This window comes from Tyto alba, unplaced genomic scaffold (assembly GCF_018691265.1).
Source record: "Tyto alba isolate M040663 unplaced genomic scaffold, T.alba_DEE_v4.0 Super-Scaffold_8, whole genome shotgun sequence".
NCBI lineage: Eukaryota > Metazoa > Chordata > Aves > Strigiformes > Tytonidae > Tyto > Tyto alba.
In genome coordinates, this window is record NW_024881329.1 from 9,394,492 (window position 1) to 9,413,449 (window position 18,958).

General features: G+C 37.0%; 1 long non-coding RNA gene across 1 annotated transcript in view; it reads left to right on the top strand.

Moving 5' to 3' along the window:
* The first annotated feature begins 443 nt into the window (after positions 1 to 443).
* Positions 444 to 18,958, top strand: part of LOC116965099 — a 55,930-nt gene continuing 37,415 nt past the window's right edge. The window contains exon 1 of the long non-coding RNA XR_004409147.1: positions 444 to 534. This is a non-coding gene — a long non-coding RNA (uncharacterized LOC116965099). The remainder of the gene's footprint in view (positions 535 to 18,958) is intronic.

Here is an 18,958-nt window from a genome sequence, read left to right on the forward strand (position 1 = left end):
TTTCCTTGTTGTCTGAACACTGTGGCTGAAGAAAATTTCATTCCTATTTTTTGCATTTTATCCTACTGGCTTTTCTAGACAGGATTGATGAGAGCAGGTGAGACTGAAGTCCCATTGTGTAAATTCCCTTGCTGGCATGCAGAAATTTCTCTGTCCCTCACAGAGAGTATTTGGTAGATAGACCTTGGGAAGTGTTCCTTCAGGGTTCTAAAATCAGTGTGCTTATTTGTAAATACACCTCTTTTTCCCTTCCCCCCGTTCACTGAGATAAAATAACGCTCTGGTGGTACGTTCTCTGTAATCCTTTGGTGGCTTCACTTGAATAGATCTGAAGGGAACTGTTGCTCAAATAGAAGCCTCCTCTGCAACACCAATGTGCTTTCATGAATAGAGATTTTTTCCTTTTCTTTATATTGTGTCTATTGATGTATTTTCCTAGGAAAAAGCAAAAGCAGATAAAGTAGAAGAGATTGAGTATGACAGAAGAACAACTCCATACTGTTGACTACTCAACAGCAGGTTTGATGAGAGCAGGTAAGGGCATTTTTTTTTTTTTTGAGTCAGTTATGAGTTTTACTTATTGTAGCCACTAAGAGACTTGTTGACCCTGTGACCCTTTTTATATAGTGTGATTTTAGCCATGCAGTTTTCCTTTTTTCTCTGTCAGGGTAACCTGAAAAGCAGGGTTCTTTTCTTTTGTATTTAAGTTTAATTCTGACCAGTGAACAAGTATGGTCTTGGTGTAAGTTGCTGCTGTTTCTTTCCCACTGCTTTCCCAGTCTCTGCCTGCAGAATAGTAATGTGAGACTGGAAGTGGCTCTTTGGATCATAGAATTCACCTCTATGCTGCAGCAGCCATCACATCTCATAAATCCTGGTAAAACCAACCAAGCTTAGTCCTGAAACTACATCTTCACTCACCTCACCTGTACTGAGATATCCTACATTGTTTTAAAAATGCTGTTCATGAACTTCAAAGGCCTCAGCCCTGCTCACTGCTAGCAGAGAAGGCCTCTCTTCATAACAAACTTCCCCTCCTCTAACAGCACTACTGCTAAGTAAGATTTTTTTCAACTGGTAAAATGCAGGATATATGCATGAAAATATGGTATGTAAGTGTTTGTTTCTTTCCAGTTACTCCTGCCAGAATGCTCTTCTGGGACTCCACTGATTAGAAACCCAAGTTCTTTGTCCAGCCTCCATGGCTAGTCTGCTTGTGCTTGAAAGGTTGCGGCTTGCAGAATTTAATGTACAGTTTCTTGGGTTATCAAAACTCTTTCTGGGAAGGTTTATTTAAAGCTTTGTTTAAGATATGTCTAAGATTGCTCACTGAGGTGAGTGATAGGAATGCACAAACTATTATTTTTTCAATATGTATTCCATAAAGAATGTAGGAATAGGGTAGAAGATCCAGGGTTGCTAAATGATACTACAGTAGGGGAAGAAATGCTTGCCTTTTTGGAGTAGTACAGGCTGAGACTGATTATGAAAGCCTTGTAAATAGAAATATTTTAGTACATCTCAATTGTGTGCTTAAAGTCAGCATTACAGAATTCTTCTCATCCATAGGGAGGATTTAATTATAGAATGCACTGAAAAATAGTGTTAATGTCTCTATGACAGCTTCTCTAATTTGGGGAAAAAAAAACCACTTCAAGAATGATTCCGTGATTTTGTGAAAGGAAATAGGATGACCCAAGACTATGCCTTCTGGCCAGAAACAGGAAAGACAAAATTCCTTAGAATTTATTTTTTCCAGCTTTCTTTCTGATTCAGAACTTCCATTGTCATCAGTGATTATCTGAAATTAAATTCTAAACATGTAGAGGTTTGTCCATCCTTAGCCAAACTATTAAATTGTTCTCTGTTCTTCCAGTTCTATTGGATTTCCTGGACTGATACTGTAACAATCTGAATTGCTTCCATAATTTATGACTACTATTATAAATAAACTGGATTGCTGCTTTTTTTTTTTTTTTTTTTTTTTTTTTTTAAGGTTTAAGTAGATTCCATCTTCATCTGATATTCTAAGGATTTATTATTGGCCTCTAACAAGGGAAATAATATGGATTTTTTTAGAGAAATGCAACATAAACCACATAGTTCCAAAAATACCTGTCTAGCACTATATTTTTTGGATTTGTGTGCTAGTAAGCATGGAGTTGTTCAGGGGAAATTTTACTGATGAGGTAGGATGGGGCTCTTTCATATATTCCTTGGAGTTGCTTATTGATGCTTTCAGGTCACAGATGCACAAATCACTGATTTTGGTAGGGCTCTGGCAAAGATCTAGGTGTGTGAAAGGGTGAAATTTAATTCTGAAAATCAGACTGTGTACTTCTAAAATTTTAAAATGGCTGCTTAGGGGTTAGTATCTGAGGAAACCTCCTCTGAGTCCAGTTGTTCACCCACACCTTTTCAACAGAATTGCAGATCATCTTAATAATCCTCTATTTTATCCTAATATAAAATATTAGACATTGAGACATTGCTCTACATTCACACAGTCTGTCAGCAGTATTTAATATCTTTGGCTGCAAGGGGTAGCAACTGTAGGTGGAGGGCTTTTTTAGCGTGGGAGTTACAGGGTCTGTTCATATGTTATTCTGCCACATGGTGTCCTCCTAACCTAGGTTAGAATCATCGAGTGCATACTTTCCAATTTCTGTAAATGTAAAATTCTGTAACATTCAGATATGTATTTATAGAAAAGGTATCAATCTTGTTACAGACTATTACTCTAATCAAAAGTATTGATATAATTTTTTTCAGTTGATATATATGAATTGTGAGCATTTCTTCTGAGTCTGAATATTATAAATAGAGCCTTATAAATACCTGTGTTAAAATCCAGAGCTTAAGAAACTTAGGCATTTTCATTTTGTTCTCCTGTAAAAAACATAGTCCAATTTAGTGTTACTGGTACTGCTCACTACTTGGTACAAATATTTTGTGCTAGTTGTGTATTTTTTGCACCAAGGCACAATTTGAATGTTGCACACATGCGAGAGTTGGAATTAATCTTGTTATTAATAAATTACTTTGAACAACATTTCTAGTACTTGTATTTGAGGTATGGCACAAATACAGACTTTACATTTAGGTACAACATACTACTTGTCTTTTAACTTGTGCCATGTTATTTCTTGCTTTAAGTATTTTTTTGTCAAAACCAGGTATACTTTATAATGCTAATGTAGCATGTTTTTGTGTACTCAGGACTTCATGAATGCTAGTTTTCTGACGGTTCATAAAAGCAGAGGGATAATCTCATATCCTGTTGTTCCAAATAAAGGAAAATATTTAAACTAAAGAAGAATCTCAGCAGACCCAAGATTTTTGGTGATAAAGCTGAACACCTTTATCCTCTGGAGGCCAGTAGTGCTCCAGATGCTCTGTGCTCCTGAGCATTGACTTCTCCCAGCTGTGTCACAGGGATTAAATCTAGTGGTTCAGAATATTAACTAAGAAAAGGATTTTAAACCCCCCACCTGCTTTGCAGCAGAGTCAACAGATCTGTTTTCTTTCTATACTTTATCAATGTGTGTCTGTGTATATTAATATGTGTGCATAGATATGTATTTCTCACCATACAGAAGCCATCAGAGATAGAACTAAAACTTGATGTCTTCCTTTTCATCTGATCTTTTACTGTGGCAGGGATTGACGTTGGGCATAAACTACTTATAATAATGCATGTTTTACAAGATGGCTGGGTAGTAGCAAAAGGAAAATTTTTAATACAGACATCTACAGTTTTGAAAGTTTACTTGCAAATCTGACTCTTAATGTGTCCACTAAATAAAACACTGAGACTTAGGTCACACTGCAGGGCTTTCTTCTGATATGGAACTTAAGTTTAACCTAAACCGCAGTTTAGGATTTTTAAATTAATCCGTTATTCATTTAAAAAAGGAGGAAAATGGTTACAAAGAATATTATTAGGGAAATTAAAGGAACTGGTTTCCATGGAATACTTGGTAATTGGTCCATCCCCCTCCCCTAAATGCACCCAGTACTATTTAAAGTAATTATACTAATCACCACATTATTTAGGCACAGATTATATTCATAAAGAAAAATTAAAATGCTTTTCTAGCATGTCAGTGAAATCTGCTTTGACAAGTTAATCCAGTATTTATTTAATTAAACAATGGTAATAAAATATTTAATTGCACTTTAAGATTTCTATTTCTGTCATCCAACCAGGCAAAATATTCAGAACTCAGTATATGTCAAGCAATGAAAATGTCTCAAGCACATCCAGTATTAGTGAGGTTTATAGAGTAATAAAAGAAAGTGAGCTGCAATGTGCACAGGTATAAATAGTTAATTATTTGATTCCCTTTCTGCTATTTGAGGCTGATGCAAAAGGGAAATATCTCTCTTCTCCTCCAACCCAGCCCTGTTTGTTTCTGAGGAATGTTAATCAGCTTCCTAGTGCCAGCAGGCTACAATCACCAACTACTAATTAGTTTTAGATAATTATATTGTTAATGAGCCTCTAGTTCCTCAGAGGCAGTAGACTGAGCTTGACTCAGATCTATTTAGTTATTTATCAAGAATTTTATTGTGACAAGCAACGTGAACAGTTTGAGTATATTTAATGCCAAATATTTTCCTTTAAGAGTATCAACACATAATTTTTTTTACAGTTTTTGCTGAAATAACAGCTAGTTTTAAATTAACTTTCCATGAAGCAATGATAGTATTTTTTCTCCTTGTTAGTCCGATTGTTTGATTACTCTCTTGGATATCTTTACTACTCAGGCATTTACCTAATCACCTGAGGTAAGAACACTTAATTGGGGAAGATTTTTAAATGAACTTCCTGTCACATTGTTTCTCTAGGAGGTTTGTGTCTGGTCTAATGTCAAACAATGTTGTTACAATGCTGTTTTACAGCAATCAGATAGGTATTCCACAGGTGAGGTTGTAATGTGTTGGAGCTGCTGGCTGTGAGGGGTGGAGAGAATAGCTCAGTCTCTATGTAAAGCTATTGCTACCACTGTCAGATGTGGAGTTAATTTGTATGTTCCAAAAAGTTATCATCAAAATACTTTTAATTGTTATGACACAGAATCCAGTACATTATCCAGCAGATGATAACAAGTGTTGTAGAATGAGTTCAAGCCTGGAGCTATAATGTGGAAGCAGAAATAGGATGTTTTAGCACTTGAAGAGGTCAGTTGGGTGCCACCTTTCTCCCTAGTAAGTATACATTGGAGGAGGATTGTGTTTAATGGGTAGACATGTGGAAAAATGCCATGTCTGTTTTCTTGTAGCATTGCATGTGGAAAATGAGACTGCTGAAGGCTGAAGTGTAATTTACATGTTTCCTGACTGATCTGTCTGCTTCTGATAAACATTATAGGATTTACTTGACCTTTAATCCCTTAAAACACCAAACCCCTGTCAGAAGATTAACAGTGGAAGAATGTAACATATTGAAACATTTTGGGTTTTGCGCTCTCTTTGTCTTTGAATGGCTGTCTTCTGTTTATACATGTTCAGTGTTTTAGAGTAAAACCCTAAATCTTATTTCTGCTCCCAAAAGATCAGGCATTTAAAGACATAATTTTTGTCAAATAGTGTGTTTAAATTGCAGTTCTGAAAATGCTTGCACATGGTTTCTGGTGGCATGTGGAGTCTGTTTTTTGTTTTGCTTTTGTAATTGAAAGTTCCTTAGTTTCAATAAAACTTTCTCAGTTTTGACCAGCTAAGCATTAGGAACTGATGTAACTGCTACTCTTTTGTGTAACTATGTGGTGAGCAGACTTTAAGGCATATGTAATTATATTATGCCATCAAGAAAATGTGTGATATTTTTGTATTCCTCTCGACAGAGCATCTGTCTGAGAAAAGGAATATTTTGAGTTTTTGTCCTGGCTTCCAGTAAAGTTTCTATCACTAATAAAAAATGTAGGAATCATTAATGAGATGCTGAGTTGCACTTTCTCATGCGATCCTTCTACCTGGCCCAAGAAGTCTTGAATTATTTTCCTTACAGTAGTGCTGCTTCAACTGGATGTTGTAGAACAGTTTTTGCTTGCTTGTTAATATGTTCTCTGGGAAAATGGAAGACATGAATTTGAGCTCCGTCATTCTGAGGAGAAAATCAAAGCTGGTCTTTTTATTTTGTAGGTGACTGCTAGGCTCTTCTGTGAACAATAGAAACTTCTTTTCCTCAAGTCATGTTTTCCAAGAGTAGAACAGGTGCCAGTCATCTCTTTAAGGAATCTGTACCTTTCCTAGTGGAGGGAGATCTAGGCTATGGATCTCTAGTGAAAGAAAATACTTTTAGTCAAGCCTGAAAAAGATACTTAAAGATATACTGTTGTGTATAAAAAAAAGTTTTGTATATACTAGCTTTTGGCAATGCTACTCTTTTCCTGCTGACTTAAGTCTATCCTTTCCTGAGTCCTGTGTAGGGTATGTGGCAACTTCTCTTAAGGTCATGGACTCTGATTAGAGACCAAGCATCAAAATATACCTATCACAGCATCTGTATGTAAACATTTTGTTGTATTTATCACTTTATTCTACTTATGCTTTCAGTATTCTTGCTCAGTGAGGAATCTTCTGCAGCTACTGCTCAATTGCTTTTGTCTTTGATGTGTCATGATTTTCAGATGCCCTTCCTCATAGCAAGATTGTGAGAAGATAGTAATGAGTGTTTTTAAAAAAAAAAATAACCAAAAAAACCAACCAACCAACCAAAAAAAACCAAAAACAAACAAACAAACAAACAAAAAAAAAAAACCAAAAAACCAAAACGAATCAAAAACCTTCTGAAACCCCATAGAGTACTCTGATCCTCTTACCAAAGATATGCTTAATTTAAATTTAACACCCACCCCCCCGCCCAATTAATCTTGGATTTCCTATCCTGTGATGACAAGGAGATTTAAATGATGATTTCATAAATTAAGCATGAAATTAGAAGTGATATTGATAGCACCCTGTATTGATATTTGTTGTATGGGAATTTTGTGGTAAGTAGCAGTGTTACAGCTCTTCAAATGTTGTTACAGAAGAGTAACAACTTTTTCTGAGTGTATGAAGTATCCAGCTTTTTTATGTCAGGTTATACTATATCCTCTGTTTGGAAGAATTGCAAATGAAAGAAGCCTTATGGTTTTTTTGTCCCATTACTGAAAAGGAAACTAGAAGACCCAGTCAGCTATTTGTATAAGGACACACATGCCTGTACTCTCTGGGATGATGGCAAATACATGTTTGTCTAGAGAACAGCTCTACTTCCAAATAAAAAACTGTATTCTGAGTGTTGCAGCCTCATAATCAGCCCTGCTGAAGATCAGTGATATCAGGATACACCAGTTATAATGAAAATGCAGGTTCTATGTAAGTGAGAACCTAGGTTCTCATAGGATTTAGGCCAGCTGTAGGCTCACCAGTCGCACTCCACATGAAGTTTATTTTAAAATATGCTTCCCTTCTATTAGGATTCTAGAAAGCTTTTTTCTTTTAATGTAATGGGTGACAAATCTATTCAAATGATTATATTTTATAAAACCAAAATTGTCTACAGTAGGTAAATTGTATTTGAGGTTGACAGTATTAGAATATGATAATATCTGAGTGACTATGAACAGCTGTGAACTTTGACAATTAGGAATAAACCTTGAATCAGGAGCAGGTTATTTCATATCTTTTTATTTGGCATGTTCTCAAAGCTTGTTTATTAAACATGGGATACATTCCAACTGTGAGATACTGGAATCTGACTAGCAAGATCCCAAGCATGGCCAATAATGTAACTTTTTTTTGTGTTTTGACTCCATAATTTTGTTTGTCCTATTCAGTTAGTTTGCGATATTTGACTTTCTATTAATTGAGCAATTTAAATACAGTATTACTGATATGTAGTGAAAGAAGCCTAGCTCTATTTAGACTGCAGATGTCATAGTCTTGTTTTACTTCAAAAAAATTGACATTTATCCCACTTTCATCCAGGACAGTGAATATTCTGTGAAAATCCCGTTTTGGCATTGTGTTATCAAATGCTTAGTAGGAGTTTACTGTATGACATAGGTGAATGGTGTTTTGTAAGCATAACAATCATGCTGCATTTGTTTTTCTAACTCGTGAATCTGGGTGTGTCACATTTTTATTGGCTCATGCTTTAAGATTAAGGAATTTCTATGGAAGTACCTGTGGCTTTCTACTTTATCACTGTTTTTTTGAGACACAATACTATACCATACTATTTAGCTGATCATTTGGTGCATGTATATAATTATTCAGACCAGTAATACATAAAATCAGTTTACTGGTAAGATCCTAAAGCATCTGTTTTGTTGTTTGCTGTTCTGAGACATTTGCTGTATTTCTACCTTCTTTCTATAGCTTGCAATTTCTGTGAGCATCTTTCAGGAGGAACTTTAGGGGGGGAATGGGACTTTCCATATTCTAAACTAGTTAGGTGTGCTTCTTCCAGAAAAATAGACATAGGAAGAATGAAAGAATTTGCGGAGGAATCATAGAATATCTTGTGTTGGAAGGGACCCATAAGGATCATAGAGTGTAACCCCCTGCTTCTCGCAGGACTACCTAAAACTGAATCACATGACTAAGAGTGCAGTCCAGGTGCTCCCTGAACTCTGACAGGCTTGGTGCTGTGATCACTTCCCTGGGGAGCCCGTTCCAGTGACCGACCACCCTCTCAGTGAAGAGCCTTTTCCTAATGTCCAGTCTGAAGGTTCCCTTCATTCCGTTTCCTCGTGTGCTATCGCTTCTCACCAGAGAGATCAGCGCCTCCCCCCTCTGCAGCTCCCCCGTGAGGAAGTTGTAGACTGTGGTGCACTTGCCCCTCAGCCTTCTCTTCTCCAAGCTGAACAAACCAAGTGACCTCGGCTGTTCCTTGTAAGTCTTGCCCTTGAGGCCTCTCACCATCTTGGTCCCCCTCTGACGGTTGGGTGTCCTTCTGTGGAGGTGCCCCAAACTGCACACGGTGCTCGGGGTGGAGATGCACCAGTGCGGTGTACAGTGGGACTATCACCCTCCTTGCCAGGCTGTGCTTGATGCCCCCCAGGACGTTGTTGGCCCTTTTGGCTGCCAGAGCACAGTGGTTACTCACATTCAACTTGCCATTAGCCCAAACCCCCAGGTCTCTTTCTGTGGGGCTGCTCTGCAGCCTCTCATCTGCCAGTTGGTACCTGTAACCAGGATTACCCCATCCCAGGTGCAGAATCATGCACTTGCTCTTGTTAAATTTCATGCGGTTGGCGATTGCTCAGCTTTCTAGTTTATCCAGATCTCTCGGTAAGGCCTCTTTACCCTCGAGGGAATCCACAGTGCTTACTAGTTTAATATCATCAGCAAACTTAATGTGCAATCAATTAATGCATCCAGATAATTTATAAAAGCATCAAAGAGCAGTGGCCCTAAAACTGAGCCTTGGGCAACCACACTGGTGACTGGCTGCCAGCCTGGTGTAACCACATTTACTGTAACACTTTGAGCCTGACCTTTCAGCCAGTTGCTCACCCAAGGTATTATGGGCTTGTCTAGCTGTGTGCTGGACATTTTGTCCAGAAGGATACTCTGAGAGGCAGAATCAAAAGCTTTGCCAAAATCCACAAAACCCAAAATATGCTGGCTTCCCTTGGTCAACTAGATGAGTGACCTTGTCATAAAACAAAATTAAGTTGGTTAAGCAGGACTTTCCCCTTGTGAACCTATGCTGGCTATGACCAGTGACTGCACTGTCTCTCAAGTGTTTTTCACTAACTCCCAGAGTAATCTCCATAATTTTACCAGGCACTGAAGTGAGACTGACAGGCCTGTAATTACCAGGGTCTTCCTTCTTAACCTTCTTGAAAATTGGGACAACATCTGCCAGCTTCCTGTTGTCTGGGAACTCTCCCAAGTCCCAAGAAGGTTGAAAAATAATGGAGAGATGCCCTGCAATAACATCAGCCAGCTCTTTCTTTACCCTGGGATGAATCCCATTGGGCCCCATAGACTTATGTGCATCCAGCTGGAGGACTAAGTCTTGAACGAGTTCAGAATCAGCTGAGAGTTTATCATCCCCCCAGTCATGGTATTCCAAATCAAGGCTCTGGGTGTCCCAAGAAGCATCATCCATGTTAAAGATAGAGGTGAAAAAGGCATTAAACATATCTGCTCTGTCTACATCCCTATTTGTCAGGTGACGAACCTCATCAAGTAATGGACCACTGTTACCCCTGATCCTCCTTTTGAGGAAAGAAAATAAATGTATAATACTGAGAAATCCAAATATGGGGGTAAAATGAGATGATGAAAGGAGGTAGGGTGAAGTAAAGTAGTTTGGTTCTACTCCCAAGGGTCAGCTAACTTTCCCTTATTTATGCCACACCAATTTTCTGCTTTCTTTTATGATAGAAATACAAAGTGATTGCAACTTACCAAGGTGACAGTAAGTGTGTACTTCTTCAGTGAAGAGCTGATATTTTATCATTTAGGCATGCCATATTGTTGTGTCACACAACGTCACCCACAAAAGGGTTATGATGTGCTTAAATGACAAATGCATAACTCTCTCAAACTCCTCAATACTTGAATTTCTATATTCATTTGGCAAAACCCCTTAATGATGGTGATTTATATTTCAAGTCTTCTGTTAGCATCAGTTCTCTTTTGCCTGTCTGCTGTATGAGAGATGGAGATCATGAACTTGTCAGACAAAGGCAATAATGTTTTACAACCTTTTAATTATTTGAAAAGAAGAAAAAATTTCTGTACAGACATTTGTCCAGTGAACTTCTAAGGGTGAAGTTGTCTTTGAAGTCTGAGAAGTGTGACAGAGTGATGTAGTAGCAAGTACTGCTACTTGGAGGAATTCTGCTGACATTTATTATAAAGGACACATTTAAGTTTATTCTTAAACTTGCTTTGCTTTTTTGTTAGCTACCTAAAGGTCTGAGAAGTTTATATTTTCAACCTCCTTCTTCTAGAGAAATGTATGAACCAGATTTACAAAGCTTTCAAAAATTTGTCTTGTTCTTTTGTTCAGTCAGTGCATGAATTTTAATAGAACTACTAAACCAGAGCTTTATGTTTGAGATTTGCATATGTTTCAGTGGGAAATTAAAAAAGTTAGTGTACCCAGGAGCATATTTTATAAATATGAAAAGACAAAGGAATGAAGATTGCTAGTCACATGGACAAACCATTTGTCTTTGTATCCAAAAACTATTATGTAGCATACAGAAAAGTAAGATTTCCATCAGAATATTTTCTAACGATAAAAAGTGAAACTATTCATAGGATTTTGAAACTGTTTATATGAATATTGAAAAAAATAAATCAGAAAAAGTGAAAAGAATTTTAACAAAGGGTTTAGAATAGTGCAGCAATGAGGTAAAGTTTGTACTAACATTGAAATAGTTGAAATGTCTTTGGCCACTTTAGCAACCAAAATGGAACTTTTCAGTTTAGGAAACTAAAGTTTTAGATTTTAATAACAATTTTCTTCTGAAGATTTTTGATTTAACTGTTTTTGGGATGAGCAGGTCTTTAATTTCCATTGAATTGAACTCTGAATTCTATTTGAAAAGCTTCCATGCAGAACTAAGTTTTGATACATTAACCAAGAAAAAAGGAATCTAATAGTGTCTGGGGGGTGGTATCTTACTTTTAGCATTATTTACAATATTTGAATTTTGCTGTATCAGTGTACTAATGCAAGAAAACTGTATTTTGGTGTTCTCATTTTCCCACTCTCTAGAGGGCTTGATTTTCTTTTCTTTTTATTATATTCTTCCGTTGTGGCAAGAGGCTTTACCATGAAGAATAGACTAGCCCATAAAAGCTATCATCTGACTGATTAGGGAACTTGGCCAGTGATTTTAGCAGTGTGACATACCTGTTAGACATCATGGTCGTATATCTGACTCAAAATATCTTACTTATTATATAAAATGCAGTTACATATCCCCCCCAGTATTTTTGTAAATAATCTCAACAAAGGTCTTTGAAGACCTTTGAAGGTAAGTGTATGAATGACCATGACTGACTGCCATTTTTTGTTTCTTTGCTGTTAGAAAATACAAGGAGGGTGACATCTGCCACAAAGAAGCAGCAGAATGTTTTTTTGATTGAAACAACCGTCTGTTTTGCCAGAAAGCATGGTGTTTAGCCCTAGATTCCCAATTTTGTTATCAATTTTCTGAAAGCCTGTAAGATAACATTTTTTAGTTTGTCAAATCTATCTTCCTGATAAAGAAGTAACTTAACTATTTATTAATGTTCCTGAATGTGGCTTAAAAACTTCTTTTGGTCTGTTTTGGTGTGTAAGAACCTTTATTTATCGTGTAGGAAACAAATGGGGGAAAAGTCGCTTTATCATAGATATTTTGAATAGATCTTGAATATTTTAGTGTCTGTATGTGTACATCTCAGATGTTTGTACAACCTGAGTTACCATACTTTTTTTTTTTTTAATGAGAAAAGCACAATAAAAGTGAGTGAATTAATCCTAATTAAGACCAAGAGACTAGAACTCAATGATTATCTGTAGGTTTTTTTGGTATTATATCCTGAAGTTCTGTGATAGCTAGGTGACATCCCTTCAGTTAAAGGCAGTTTTGTGCAACCTTATTTAAAACATTTTGACATGTAGTTTTAGAGTAGCTGCAATGGAGATGAAGTTCATTTGACAGTTCAGTTTGGAAGATATATAGATGTTCAAGCTCAAACTCAAGTGTGCTAGTACTTCTGTGCAAGTTTATGCTATGCTATAGCACATATCAGGGTTGGTTTTATGGACCTGTGAAGGAAGCCAGTTTTTCAAAACATCCACTATTCTTCAGCTCTTTCTCAGGCTTGTGAGACAACTTTTAATACTGTCTCTTTTCTTTCTCCTCTCTATCATTTGTAAAATTTATTAGTAGTATTCTCTTGCCTCAGTCTTTATACTCTAGAAGTTGCAGGAATTGGAATTAAGAGTTGTAAAAGCAGCGTTGCTTGACTACCCCCTTTACAAAAAGCAAAACCATACCAAAATCCAAGCAAAACTGCCATGTCTTCTTTGTCATTTGACTGAGAGGCTAAGTAAACTAGGACTTTGACAAGTGTGGCTTGCTTACCACTTTCCTCAAGAAGATAAAATGGATTTTTTCATAGTAAGGCACTTGTGCAAAGCTGTATGTCGTACACCTATTTTTCAGGAGCTCTTGATATTTCAAGCTGGTTTTCTCTTTCATGGCAGAATAGCATGAAATGTTTTGACCATTTTCCTGAAATTGGGTTGTCAAAGTCAGAATTTCAGCTTTTTGATCTTGGGAAGTATGCATATGTCTATCAGCAATATGCGTATCATGCATAGAGCACTAGGGTGAAATGTGGGAGATCTAGATTTAAATCTCTGTTCTTCTTGGTTCAGAACAGTGTATCTTGCATTACCTGGAGTAATGCAAGAGGCAGATCATGGAATTGAATATGGATCCCCTGTTTCAAACCATGACATTAGGCAGGCTTATCAAGCCAGATGTATCTCAATCCTTCGTGCCCCACGTTGGGCGCCAAAAAGGACTGTTGTGCTTTGAGCCTACTCAGCAGCTAAATGCCACACAGCCGCTCACCCACCCTCCCCCCACTTGGGAATGGGGAGGGAATCAGAGGGGCAAAGGGAGACTCGCGGGTTGAGATTAAAACAGTTTAATAATAGTAACAGAATAATACACTGACAGCAATATCAGTAGGTAATGTACAATACAGCTGCTCACCACCCGCCAACCACCTGCTCCCAGCCAGCAATCCCAAACACAAAGCCACCACAGCAACACTCCCAGAAGTGGCAGCCTCTCCCAGCCCTCTCCTGCCTTTATATGGTGAGCATAATGTCACATGACATGGGATATCAGCCAATCCCGGCCCAGCACTCCAGCTGTGCTCCCCCCACCCCCGCACACAGGTGAGGGCACTAGGACTTGAAGAGCCCCTGGGGTCTCAGGGTGCTGCAGCACTCCTCCAGCTACCAAAACAAACAGGAACTCTATTCCAGCCCGAACCAGGACACCAGAGCATGAGTAAATGTGAATATGTGCATGTGTAGTCCTCTCCTATGATATATCTCTGTGCAAAGAATGCATCTTAAAATAACATCTTCTGATAAAATTTCATTTAATCAAAAATACTCTGTCCATGTCTGTGTTTTATAAATAGCAAATAAGTAGTTATACTTAGAATAACTCATTAAAATTCCATTTAAGGCCATTAAGGCTAATCTGTGCATTTAAAAGGTCATTATCAAGCAATTAGTTTGCTTACCGTTGAATATTGGATTTCTTAAAAATGCATCTGAAACAGGAAATTGCAGTGGAAGAAACCTTCAGACCAAGCAACAAAAATAAATAAAATTACTTGATGTCTGGTGAAAGAATCCTCCAGAAAAGCATATACTAATTTCCAAAAGTAGGCTTTCTTTCTGGTGGCTTGTTCTTTTCCCTTCCCTCTTAGCTCTGCAGCAAAGTTGTATTTCTGTTACTTTTACTATTTTCATTGTGGTTACATCTCAGAAGACCAAATTATTTCCTGAGAGATGAAATGGGAAAAAAAAACAAAAAAAAAACAAAAAAAAAAAACACCAAACCAAAAAACAAACCAAAACAAAATAAACAAAACAACAAAACAAAGCAAACCACCAAGCAAACCTTGAAAGATAAAGTCCTTATTTAAACACTTAATTATCAAATTCTAGCATTCCATGCTAGCGTGAAAGATAATGTCTTAAACTCCCTATTTATCACCATCACAATCCTGCAGAGTAGTATGTGTTCTGCAATGTCTGCACAGTAAAAGCATCCCAAACAATGGCTGATTTCCTCAATTTGATTATCTGTTTTTGATGAAATAATTATCAGGGAAACAGTGTTATTGATATTTTAATTGTATAGACCTTCAGAATTATCATGGCAATCAAATGGCTGGGAGAATACAATGCCAGAGGGACAGTCATTTCAGCTCTCTCGAGACTCAGGCCATATATCACATTTCAGTAGTTACTTTTTCATGCTTGGGGATAATTAAAAAAAAAAAAAAAATCAATACTTAAAATCAGGAACACAATTTGATGGTAATTTGAATAACAATAAGATGTTATTAAGCAAACATTATGAAGTGGTTTAGGTACTGAGTGTGGTAAGAAAGGAGATAGAAATGAAACCGTTATACACCGATAGTGCTTTCCTCTCAATGTTATATACCGATAGTACTTTACTGTCAATTTCCTTTTTTCAAGGATGGCTTTAATCCTGTACTGAGATCTTTGTCTCATTCTTCTCCAAATTTTGCTTATTAAAACACTTAAATTCTCTAAATGTTACTGCTTTGTACTTTAGAGTTATGTATGAATGAGTCTATAAAATAAAATAGTTTCACTGATGTGTTTACAGAGTAGTATAGCAATGTATTCAGTTAAAATTGCTAAGAGTTTCAGTCTGAAGAAATTTCTGGAAGTCCTTGTTGTGAGGTAAAGGACATTCTACCTGACACTTGGACCAATTTTAACTAGTAATTTGAATTTTCAGTCTTATCACTTGTCATGAAATCATTGAAGCATCAAGTTCTTTCCCAGATATTTTACTCTTATTTAATTAGTTTCATTGTACTGCCATGATAGGTGTGAGCAAAGGCCAGTGCTCCCTCTTGATGACACCTCATCATTGCTATAGTCGGCAGAGGTGGGCCAGTCTTCATCTTTGAGAACTGAGTGTCTGGCTCAGTGTTGCCTCTGACAGGCTTTGGTCACTGACTGTGTTTTCTGCATTTATTCCACTTCTTTCCAACTTGTTGTCTTTTTAATATTTTTAAGTGGAGAATGAGACAAGGAGCTGGCAAGTTAATTGGAAGGGGAAGGAAGACTTTTAAATATTTAATTCAAGGGAAAGGGAATTGCTGTAGTTGTGAAAGAGATAATCCCATTAAGAGCTTTTAATTGATATCTCGGTACTTTCCCCCCTGCCTTCACCCTTCCCAAGGACATGATATGTTTCAGAGAACCTGTGTCTAGGAGCAGAGAGGTATGGGCTGTCCCACGATGGAGGATGAGCCAGAAGCTGAGGGTGACCACAGCACAGGCAGGACAGTGCTCTTGCCAACCCCAGTGCAGTCCCACAGCAAGGTCCCTGGGCCCTCAGGCAGGTCCCAGGTCAGTCTGGTCAGGGCATTTAAGGGCTGTTGGTGCACTCAAGGCCCTGATGGAAGGTTTGTAGAGAATAGATGTCATTGGTGAGCTGGCAATTTTATACAATTTTTTGTGCAGCTGGCCTCTGGCACAATTTGGAGTAAGTTAAAAGGGTTTAAATTCTCTCTAAGATAAGAGAATTATTCCCACATACATACAGATTAATGGAAGACACTTCTGTCTTTTTCTGATACAATATAATGTATGTTCTCTCTGGTGGGCAAAGACTGAGTTAACAGACTGAATATAAAGAATTTAGTGTCTCTATCAATATTCTTCAATATTATGTGTTCTTGTTCTGTTATGCAGAGCACTATGTTAATACACTTGGAGGATAAAATTAGCCATTTTGTTTAGTCTTCAGAGCTTTTGCTTTCAGATCTTTTGAATCACAAAAATTTGGATTGCAGCATGGACCTTCTTTTAAAAAATTTAGAACATTTTATGCACTCATTTAAATATTTTAATATAATACAGAATATTTCAATTCCTTACCACATAAGTTCCTCAGATGCTTATAAGAAAATAGTAATTACATTTAGACTTTTAGTTACTTTATCTATAATCTTCAAGTCTGAATAAAGTTTTGAATCTAGAACTGATGTTCAACCTCTGCTTTGCTAACGTGTTTTATCCTGTTGTGCAAATCTATAGTTATTTGTAAGTGTGATTAGTTAGCTTGAGTAAAAGATTTAGGAATTGGATTTCAGGTAACAAATAAACAGTCCTTGAGAGACTGCGAACTGGCAATTTAAGGGAGACCTAGGCTGCAGCAAGGAAATATTAAAATACAGATGTCTCAAAAGATGATTAAGGAGCAGCTTAATTTGTATTTTCAATAGTTATGCTATCAGTTTCTGTGTGCCTCCTTACTGTTTGTTCTGTTCTCTAATTATATCTTATGTTAAATGAGATAATGAATTTTCTGAGTAGTGATTAACCATAGAACTTTAAATTAAAAAAGAAAAAGAAAAAAAAAAGAAAAAAGAAAGTGTTTTAAGCATAATTAAAATGTTTTGCAGAAGTCATCTGTTCTGTCATGTGTTTAGGCCAAAAATGAAATCTGTAACTCTTAAATGAAGGTCTGAAATCTTTTTGAAGACAAATTGTGACTATTTTTTTTTTTTTAACTGCTTTTATGGTATTTTTCACAGGAGTTACCTCCCTCCTTCACCCCTTTCCCCCATTTAAATCAATTCTGCATGGAACTATTTCTTTTTGGATCTTCTGCTCTGCTAGTCTAATGGAGCTATAAGTTCTAACGATGCTTCTAGATGCTGCTGCAATACATATATAAAAAACCCCTAACAAAATAAAGCAAAAACCAACCAACCAACTAAAACCACCAACGACAAAAACAAAAAACCAAAACCCCACCCCAATGTACCAAAACTTCTCAATGCCCTTATGATCCTCATGGAATGCATTAACCTGGACTGTTAATTGTAAGGCAATCAAGGCTGTTACTGCTATTTGAATGAATTTGATTTTGTTTTAGCACAAGCTCTCTGCAGTGACTATTCCTGTAATGGTATTTTCCAGAGTGTTTTGGAGCTGCTCACTTTGATTGGCAGTGCTATAGTACTGGGCACTTCTGGAGAATTTATGCTTGTTAGAGCAGCCACTCATTGTTACTTAATGTGCAGTATGCCATCAGGGCTATAATTTACAGCAAATTGAACATATTTCTCACTCCATTTAAAGACTGTCCTGTTGTTAGAGGGCTCATGCCCTCTCTTATGTTTTGATGTTATTTTTGTGATGGTTTTTGAGCTTTTCCTGGTAATAGTGGCAGATTTATCTTGCTGCTTCTGTATTTAATTATAGTTCCAGTGGAACTGTTGCTCTAAAAGAGTAAGTCTGATTTGTATTCCCTCTGAAGCTGTTTTGACAAGTAAAACACAATGACTTTCTGCACAGTGCTATTCACAGTGTTTCAGGCCACATTCCTGGCACAGAGAAACCGAGAGAAAGGATGGATACTTTAAAAGTTCTCATTCCTTCAGTTTTTGTGGTAAGTAGTTATAGAGTCTCTGTTCAGAATTGTGTGTCATGCTGTATGAGGTACTGTGAAAACCTAGAGCTCTGAACTTAATGGCTGCTTGTCCCTCAAAGCTTCAGAAACTTGAGTAAGGATACACAGATCATACCCAGAATTTGTTTTTGCAATAACATAAACCTGTCTTGAGTGTTGCATCATATTTTGTGACTGTTTCTATGTGGGCAATGAATCTTTGTACCCATTTTTCCTTCTCATATTGTCAGTGTGAGCTGGTAACTTCATGGAATTGTCTTCAGGGAGCCTCATTTGTTCTTTTTACCAACTTTGCAATACAGTTGTCTTATTTAATATATAGTTCCTTCTTTCGGTTTGTCCCTAGGTGGTGTACTTTGCACTTTGAAATGAAATTCCCTTTGTCTTTTAATATAAAATTCTTTAAATCTGATTACACAACTCTTGTTAATTTTAACTTGCAGCCCTCTGTCCCATATAGTTATTCTTTCAACTTTTTTTGTCAGCTTTTACTGACAAACTACTGGTTATATAAAAGCTCAGCTCAGGCTGATGGAATTTTGGTGCAGACACAGCAATCTTTCCTCCCTTTGCTCATTGCAGAATTTTGTCCAGAGGAAACCTTTTTATTATTCTGTTGCTAAGAGAGATATGAGGACCAGAAACATCCTTTTCTACCCCTTCGCCTTCCTGATCTTTTCTTATTCAGTTTACTTAGGAGGCTTTATTCTCTTGCTCTATGCTGCCCATGC